Source organism: Sardina pilchardus, chromosome 1 (assembly GCF_963854185.1).
Source record: "Sardina pilchardus chromosome 1, fSarPil1.1, whole genome shotgun sequence".
Taxonomy (NCBI): Eukaryota; Metazoa; Chordata; class Actinopteri; order Clupeiformes; family Clupeidae; genus Sardina; species Sardina pilchardus.
The window spans coordinates 19,809,245-19,819,107 of NC_084994.1; the positions used below are offsets into that span (position 1 = coordinate 19,809,245).

At 41.5% G+C, this 9,863-nt stretch overlaps 1 long non-coding RNA gene across 1 annotated transcript; it reads right to left on the reverse strand.

The window, feature by feature from the left end:
• Positions 1–2,667: 2,667 nt before the first annotated feature.
• Positions 2,668–5,178, reverse strand: LOC134067815 (uncharacterized). Its single transcript, XR_009936571.1, has 4 exons — positions 4,921–5,178; positions 3,829–3,920; positions 3,628–3,716; positions 2,668–3,041 (listed from the first exon to the last, which is right to left on the reverse strand). It is a non-coding gene; the product is annotated as an uncharacterized LOC134067815 (long non-coding RNA).
• Positions 5,179–9,863: the final 4,685 nt, after the last annotated feature.

The window sequence follows — 9,863 nt, forward strand, 5'->3', positions numbered from 1 at the left end:
AATCAAAATCCCTTAAACATTTCCACAGGTCACAAAATTGATCTGATCTGCACAAAACTTCACACGGATGATCTTCAGCCTGAGTGTAACATAGGACTTGATTTTCGGAAGGATATCTTAAACCGTTCGCCCGCAACAGAAAATCGAAATTGACGGCGAAGCCGCCGAACAGGAAGTGAGCTCGTTTCTCGGCCAATCTTGGGTTGTTTGACATCAAAATTCTTGTGACTGCTTAAAGCTACATACCTGACGTAACAGCATTGAGTTACCATGGCAACTCTGGCCTTCTGACTTGCCTGCTTGGCCCCCACATTGCTGCTTGCAGCTATATTTAGGGGCCAAGCAGCGAAGCTGCGGAGGCACCTATTGTGTTTCTATGATTTTTTTCTTCTGCCATTGAAGTCAATGGCAGCCCATAGAACCGACTGGTCGAAAGTTGTGAAATTTTGCACACTGATTGGGGACAGTCTCTTGAGTCATGTGACCAAGTTTCATGTTGGCAGCTCAAGCGCTCTAGCGCCACCAACAGGTCAAAGTTGGACGTGCGTTCACGCACGTAACTTTTGAACCGTTGGTCCGATTTTCAGGAAACAGGTGTTGTTGGAATCCTTTGACTTGCCCGAGTTCAACGCGCCCTATGACGTCATTTTCCGCCATGATGGATTTTCCGCCATCTTGGATTTTAGCCAAAGTGAAACTAACGTATCAGAGGTCACAAATTTTGTCCGATGGACACCAAATTTGACAAACATCATCATCAGACCATGCCTTACTAACGCATTGCTTTTTGTCTTCGGAACTATCACCGTTGCCCCTAGCCGCCAATCAAAATTGGCGGCGAAGCCGCCAAACAGGAAGTGAGCTCATATCTCAGCAACCCTTGCATGTATCAAAAGCAAACTTAATAGATGGACTGATGACCTAATCAGGAGGACGCTCAAGAAATTTAGTGACCTTTGACCTCTAGGGGGCGCTGTAATTCAGAAGCATGCCTTTTGGCCTATAACTGCCGTTGTGCTTAGAATTACAATATACTAGTGATGTCTAGTAATACTTTGGAAGATCCTTATGCGGACAGATGGCAATTTCTGACTTCAACGTAATTGATTCGGCCGCCATATTGTATTTAATCGAAAACACTAATACGTTTTCGGAGGTCACAAATTTCATCTGATCCTCACCAAAATTGGCACAGACCATCTTCAGACCATGCCTTGTGAGTGTGTTGATTTCTGTAACAATTGACAGAAGCGTTTTCCCGTCGCAGCCAATCGAAATTCGTGGCGAAGCCGCCAAACAGGAAGTGAGCTCAGATCTCAGCAGCCTTTGCGTCTATCAAAACCAAACTTGGCATATGGACTTGGGATCCCATCGGGAGGACGTCCAAGCAGTTTGGTGACCTTTGACCTCCGGGGTGCGAAGCCGCCAAACAGGAAGTGAGCTCGTATCTAAGGCTGCATCCGAATAGTCAGTACATACTAGCTTCGTTTAGAACGTACTACTCAACCGTCAATTTAGTACGTTATTTATGTATGCGAGCGAGTAGTAGGCATACAATTCGGACGTACTGGGCAGCCATTTTGCCTGTCCTTTGACCCCGGATGTTTACATGTGACGCGAACACAATGACCGACGCATGCCGCGAAATTTTAAAGCCACCTCGGAGAATTGACCTCAGAGCCGTTTATTCGTCTTATTTCTCTTTAAACCGCTGAACGTATTTACGAGAATGACCTCCGAGCCGTTTATTCATTAAGTTTTGCTTGACACAACTGAACGTATTTACGAGAATTTACCTTAGAGCAGTTCATTCATCTTGTTTAGCTTGACACGACCCGTCTCCATTTTTGGCCGGGGGAGTCCTGTATTTTACCCTTTCTAGCCGTCCACCCGCAGTATTTCACCGTAAATCTCCCAGCTGACTAAACTGGCTTCATATGTCAACGTGAACTTGAGATTTTTACCGGGAGACGACGGCCCCTTGTCCCGAACAGTCCTGCTGCAGTTTGCCTGACGTGACTCGCGGGAGACATCGCGGAATTTTGTGTGCAATAAAAATAACTTTTATTACTCATTATAATGAGCATGCATTACTGACTAAATAAATTGCTATGATGTAGTTTAAATCAAACCACTGTTGTAAATAAGACTAGTAAACAGGCCTGCATTGTAGCACATTAATTCAATAACAAGTGTGTTTCGTACCTATTTAACCAAACAGCATAACATGACGTGCATAACAGTATCTAAACGTTCAGTAGGCTAGCCTACAATTGTTCCAGAAATCACACATGAAAAGGTATCCCTTCGATTTCAATTCATTTTACATTTTGCACATTCCAACAGAATAACCCAGGTGTGCCTGACCTCAGTAGTTCTTGAATTTCCCCCTGGGGATCAATAAAGTATCTATCTATCTATCTATCTATCTATCTATCTATCTAATCACAATAATCAGACCACCTACCAAAAGTACTTGAAAATTCACACAAATCCAGTAAAATCCAAATCTAGTAAATAAATGCATAAGCTTTTATTAGTTTAACAAACAAAACCTAGCAATTGAAATTTTAAGAATGATACAAGCTTTTACAACAATCTACATGTAATAATAAATATTTGAAAACTGTATAATGATTCAAATAAATAAAGTAGCCTATAGTTAAACATAGGTAGTGTTACATAAATATTTTAAGAAGCTTTTAAAAGAAGCTTTTAAGTGTTAAGAACTTCTTAGGAGCGTTCTTTGAGCGCTCCTAAGAAGTTCTTAGCACTGAAGAGCTTCCTAACGAATCTGGGAAACCCAGCCATTCCATTGTCAGTAGTTGTGGCTTGTGATTCAAGTGTGGTGTGGGTGCTTTAAATTCTGTATTTTTGTACCATGACCAACCCAGTTACACACATGCTGACATAAACGCACGCACACACGCACGCGCGCACACACACACACTCTTGGCCACTGGTCTTCCTTTCTGGTGCCTCTTCTTCATTGTTGTCTCCACCTGTTTCAGCAGCAATACCAGCCGGGGGTTGTATCCAAACTGCATTTAGATATAAAGTAATATATTTTCAAGATCATTATGAGGTCTAAAGCAAGATTTCAACATGTCATCTGTCAGAGAAGTTGTGTTTGTCCACTCAAATATATTTACTGATAGCCACCTTATCTCTCTCAGTTGGGGGTTGGTCAAAGAGTTCTTTCTATGCATCCTTCTCAATTTAAGAAGCATGGACAGCATATAATTAAAAGAAAAATAATTATTCATCATTTACTGTCTGACCTACTATAACTAAAGCCCAGTCTTGCAACTTAAGCGGTCATTAACACCTCTCTTGTAATTATTTTGAGCAAACAAGACATTGTGTGGTTGTTAAATGATCATGTATTGAAGAGGAGAGAGGAAACCGCACACTCTTGTTCTGATGCCAAAATGTATTAAATCAATTTATTTAAGAAATGTTGGCATCAGAACAAGAGTGTGCGGTTTCCTCTCTCCTCTTCAACTATTACCGTGATCAGCACCTCGCTAAAACAGGTGTGCGCTGCTCTCCCTTAAAACAAAATGATCATGTATTACCAATGCCAATTACCAAGAGCAATAGATATGCGTCAACACATTTGCACACCTGAAGCAAAAGGGCTTGTGGACTTCCTTCACGAGATCCTTGTGGGTGCTCCAGTTGGCCATGTTGTGGATGTGGTAAACCAAAAGTATCTAAAAATGACAAATAAAAACAACACAGGCCTAGATTAAAGCTTATTACTATTATTTGCCTCATCTAAACAAACATGTATTACATATTCGATTAAATCAATGTACAACTTACTAATAACTCTGCTCTCTTGTCTTGTCACAAGAATTGGTTCGCAAATGCAGCCTTCTTCATCCAAAGGGGTGCAGGTAGCTGATCAGTGTTGCCTGGATTCAAAGGTGTATATTCAAATGAGTCATATAGTAGGTGGTTGGAAGGCTATATGTTCAAACTTCAAACTAAGGATATGTTCAAATTGGCTACATGATCATAAACAAGCTCCTAGTACAAAACAAAGAACTACCAAAATATGCCTAAGCTACTGATTTGATTTGTATTAGCTTTACAGTACATGACTTCAGTTCTAACACACACACACACACACACACACACACACACACACACACACACACACACACACTGAAGCAAGCTGCATAACGTAACTATGAGGTGCCAATCGCTAGATATTCTTCTTCCAAGTCCTGCTGGTTAATGTTAATCCATCTCTGTAATAATTAGGTCACGGTTCACTTTGAAAACCATAGAATTTAGCAAGTATAGCTAATATAACATTACAGCGAGGTTGACTAACCACAAACACTGTAACGTCAATTAGCCCAACAAAGTAGGCTATGAAATCATAACGTTACGTTACCACTACTGAGTGAGGCGGCGTGTATCCTCGTTCGTCCATGCAGCATTAAATAAAGAGACTTCGTTGTACTACAAAACTAACGTTAACAGATAATCGTTTTCTTGACGGGAATACACACGATATTACCCTCGATACACACAGCACAGCTGTCTCCAAAATAACAAATGTACCTCAGCTCACGTAAAGCATTGCTAACGTTAATCAGAACTCCAAAATATAACGCTAGCTTTAACCAACAATCACATTTAACGTCGTACACGACAGATTTACCAACGTACATAACGAATTTCACTTTAAAGTTGATAGTAAACTTAAAACTTAAGCTACAACAAGATTAATAGACCAACTAAAGCAGACAGATAACGTTAGACAGGCTAACATTTACATGAATTAATGTCTTCTCCCGATAATACAATCGCAAATATAACTTACCTCAACTGAATTGAACTGATACATAACGTATTTTCGAAACAGCCAACGTTTAAACTCAAAAATTCTACTAATATACTTACATTTATAAACATCGGTTGAAGTTGTCGCTGTCGGCCCGTCACCTTTGATTTTCCCGGCGGCTTGTCTTCTTCTACGGTTATTTGACCCCCGGTGATTTGTGGGATAGCGTAGTGACCAACCGTTGTATACTGTGGAGGTAGTAGGCCATCCGGGTACTTTTCGCCTACTAGTTGATGCCTACTAAGCATTCGGACGTACTACTACTGTGACGTACTGCGTCTCGCCTACTGATTAGTACGTTAGTATGAGTATTCGGATGCAGCCCAAGCTATCTTTGCATCTATCAAAACCAATCTTAGTATGGACGCCCAAGACATTTGGTGACCTTTGACCTCTGGGGTGCAAAGCCGCCAAACAGGAAGTGAGCTCATAAGCACCATTTAAAAGGGTGGGTTTTGAACATTCTAACACAAGATTCCATTCCGCAACAATTCAACATTCTAAAATTCTATGTAGAATTCAATGAACCCAGACATTCTTTAGAATGTTAATTTTCCAACACTCCAAACACACCGGTGTGACGGTACACTCTTAAGGGTTAAAAAATTTGGTGTTATTTGGTCTGTCGGTGGCTTTATAATTATCAAAAACGTATGTGTTGGCGAATATATGTAATTCATCAGAAATGTGACATAACGCCAACACTTCCTCGTGTACTTCCTGGATGACTGCATGGTCTGCCCACCCACCGGGTGATGGGGTACCTGGGATTCTCCGCCGCCGTGCCTCATCCCGAGGCCATGTGAATCTTAGCAATGCCGCAGCCCCGAAGGGATAGAGTGGACTTACTCGCTGTTAAACATCCAGCAAGTTCATTCACTATATATAGTCGACTTCACCAGAGTTTTCTCAGCGACGGTGTGTGTTTTGGACGGTTTTGAGCTGAGCATTGTGGGTAAATCACTCCCAAAGAGTTTATTGGGGGCCAAGCAGCGAAGCTGCGAATGCACCTATTTTGTTTGTCAATGGCAGCCCATGAGCCGACTGGTGAAAAGTTGTGAAATTTTGCACACTGATTGGGGACAGTCTCTTGAGTCATGTGACCAAGTTTCATGTCAGCACCTCAAGCGCTCTAGTGCCACCAACAGGTCAAAGTTGGACATGCGTTCACGCACTTAACTTTTGACTCGTTGGTCCGATTTTTAAAAATCAGGTATCGTTGGAATCCTTGGACTTGCCCAAGTTCAAAGCACCCTATTACGTCATTTTCCGCCATGATGGATTTCTGGCATTTTGGATTTCATCAAAAAACATTAAAAGCCTATTTTTTTCACAACCTTTGTCTGATCGACACTAAATTTGACAAAGAGTATCCTCAGATTATGCTACACTAACGCATTGGTTTTTGTCTTTGGATGTATTACCGTTCACCCATAACAGCCAATAGAAATTCATGTCGAAGCCTTCAAACAGGAAGTGGGCTCTTATTTCAGCAACCCTTGCACGCATCAAAACTAAACTTGGTACATAGACTAGTCACCCCTTCAGGGGGACGCTCAATAAATTTGGTGACCTTTGACCTCTAGCGGGCGCTGTAATTCATAAACATGCCTTTTGGCCTGTAGCTGCTGATGTGCTCAGAGTTACAATGTAAAAGTGGTGTCTAGTCTAACTGTGGAAGATCCTTATGTCGACAGATGGCAACTTGTGACATCAACGTAATTGATTTGGCCGCCAATCGAAATTGGCCGCGAAGCCGCTAAACAGCAAGTGAGCACATATCTCAGCAACCTTTGTGTCTATCAAGACCAAACTTGGTATATGGACTTGTGATCCCATCGGGAGGACGTCCAAGCAGTTTGGTGACCTTTGACCTCTGGGGTGCGAAGCCATAATCAAAACCAAACTTGGACTTATGGACTCATGAACCGATCATGAGGACGCCCAAGACATTTGGTGACCTTTGACCTTTAGGATACCTGCAATTAGCAAAAATGCAAGTTGGCCTGTAACTTTTCACGTGTTAGACATGAAACTTGCTCTGACTGCTTACGGCCATAATGTCTCATTGAGCTAACAGCGTCGAGTTGCCGTGGTTACTCTGGCCTACTGCTTGGCCCCTTCATTGCTGCTTGCAGCTATATTTGGGGGCCAAGCAGTGAAGCTGCGAGGACCCCATTGTGTTTGTTAGTTTTCTTATTATTATTATAAACTATTATTATTATTATTCCTCTGTGCATTGAAGTCAATGGCAACCCATAGAACCGACTAGTCAAAAGTTGTGAAATTTGGCACACTGATTGGGGACAGTCTGATGATGACTGTGACCAAGTTTCATGTCGGCACCTCAAACTCTCTAGCGCCACCAATAGGTCAAAGTTGGAAGTGCGTTCACGCACGTAACTTTTGAACCCTTGGGCCAATTTTCAAAAAACAGGTATCTTTAGAATCCTTGGACCAGCTTGAGTTCAACGCACCCTGTGACGTCATTTTCCGCCGTGATGTATTTTCCGCCATTTTGGATTTTATCAAAAACACTTAAAATGTATTGGGGGTCACAATTTTTCTCTGATTTTCACCAAATTTGACACAGAGCATCGTCAGACGAAGACAAATACAGCTCGTGCTGTTTGTCTTCGGAACTTATACCGTTGACCCATAACAGCCAATCAAAACTCGCGGCGAAGCCGCCAAACAGGAAGTGGGCTCATATCTCAGCAACTCTTGCACACATCAAAGCCAAACTTAGTACATGGACTCTTGACCCCATCAGGAGGAGGCTCAATAAATTTGGTGACCTTTGACCTCTAGGGGGCGCTGCAATTAGCAAAAAGGCCTTTTGGCCTGTAGCTGTTGATGTGTTTGGAATTAAAACTTGCTACTGGTGCCTGGTTATACTGTTGGAGGTCTTTAGGTTGACCCAGCTCAATTTGTGACATCATCATATTTGAATCGGCCTCCATATTGGATTTAATTAAAATCCCTTAAACATTTCCACAGGTCGCAAAATGTGTCTGATCTTCACGAAACTTCACACAGATGATCTTCACCCAAAGTCTAATATAGGCCTTGCTTTTCGGAACGATATCTTAAACCGTTCACCCGCAACAGCCAATCGAAATTGGCGGCGAAGCCGCCGAACAGGAAGTGGGCTTGCATCTCGGGCAATCTTGGGTTGTTTGACATCAAAATTCTTGTGACTGCTTAAAACTACATACCTGACTTAATAGCATTGAGTTAACGTGGCAACTCTGGCCTTTTGACCTGCCTGCTTGGCCCCCACATTGCTGCTTGCAGCTATATTTGGGGGCCAAGCAGCGAAGCTGCGAGGACCCCATTGTGTTACTCTGTTTTCTTATTATTATTATTATGAATCCGCCATGGGAGTCAATGGCAGCCCATAGAACCGACTGGTGAAAAGTTGTAAAATTTGGCACACTGATTAGGGACAGTCCCATTATTCATGTCACCAAATTTCATGTCGGCACCTCGAACCCTCTAGCGCCACCAACAGGTCAAAGTTAGAGGTGCCTTCATGCACATAACTTTTGACCCGTTGATCCGATTTTTAAAAGTCAGGTATCATTGGAATCCTTGGACCTGCCCGAGTTCAACGCACCCTGTGACGTCATTTTCCGCCATGATGGATTTCCCGCCATTTTGGATTTTGTCAAAAACACTCAAAATGTATCAGGGGTCACAAATTTTGTCCGACCGACACCAAACTTTACATGGAGCATCCTCAGATGATGCCTTACCAACGAAGGCTCATTCCAGGACAAAAAAGAAAAGTGTACTTTTTACACAGTCAAACTTGAAAACGGGTCAATTTTGACCCTAACACAATAGAAGGGTTAAGTGAAAACAAAGCATGTCATGAACTAGGAAAATCCATGGTACTACATCATTGTTGGCAAAATGATCATGATAGCCTACATATTTCATCCATATCTGGTTTAGTCTTGAGCAGGCCTAGGCTACTTTGCTATAAATTAGTCGTAGACTTATTACAATATAGTCTATGTATATCTATATATATCGAGGGCTGAGAACCACAGGGGCGTAAGTGACATTTCACCAACTTTACAAGAGAGCCAAAACAAATCTAACTGCTTATGTTCACAGTTAAAGACCTTTGGTTTTTGGTTTTGTCAATCATTTTATATTTATAAATATTTTACTTCTATAATTGTGTCAGCTAAAAAGAGCTCAAGAGCTTTCAGGTGATATATATAACTCAATTTTGACCAAAATGTCACTTACGCAACTGCCCCTTTGGTTCTCAGCCCTCGATATATGTTATAATGTTTATATGTATCACAGTTTATCAACAGTTCTCATAAAAGTCATCTGATGTTATCATTTAAGGGGTCATTTTTGAAAACTTTCTCCTGAGGGTGCTGGGTATATTTTCCTCTTTTTTGTCCTTTGCCAATCACACCCCTGAAATATGGTGTGAATCAATCCATGCTGTTCAACATCATCGAGTGCTGTCAGTAAGAAAAAGAACAAGGAAACTTGATATGACAGAGCAGCAAACACTCATTTTCTATGCCCCATTCAGTTAACCTAATGATAGTTGCTGGTTCAGTATTCGGCTAAGGTTGTATCAAATTTCCTGGTTCTTTATCCTACAGTGACCTCAAACAACAGGGCTTTGAATTTGTTCATTCACAATTTCAATACTGGAAAACTGGTCTTGAAAGTCCTTAAAAAGTGCTTGAATTTGGCCATGATAATGGTGTACAAACCCTGTGCATGTAAATTTAACGGTCTATCGTAGCAATAACAGCAACATTTTCTTTTATTTGGACTTCGGATAGACTTTTTATGAGGAACATTTAAAACCCTTGAACTAATAAAGTAAATTAAGTGAGAGGAAGTGTGCGGACCTTTTACTCTTTTTTTGAACATTTAAAACCCTACAACTTATCTTCGTGGCAGAAGGCGTACTTTAGAAATTTCACAGACAAAATTGTTTTTGCTACCCCTAGTCAGAGAC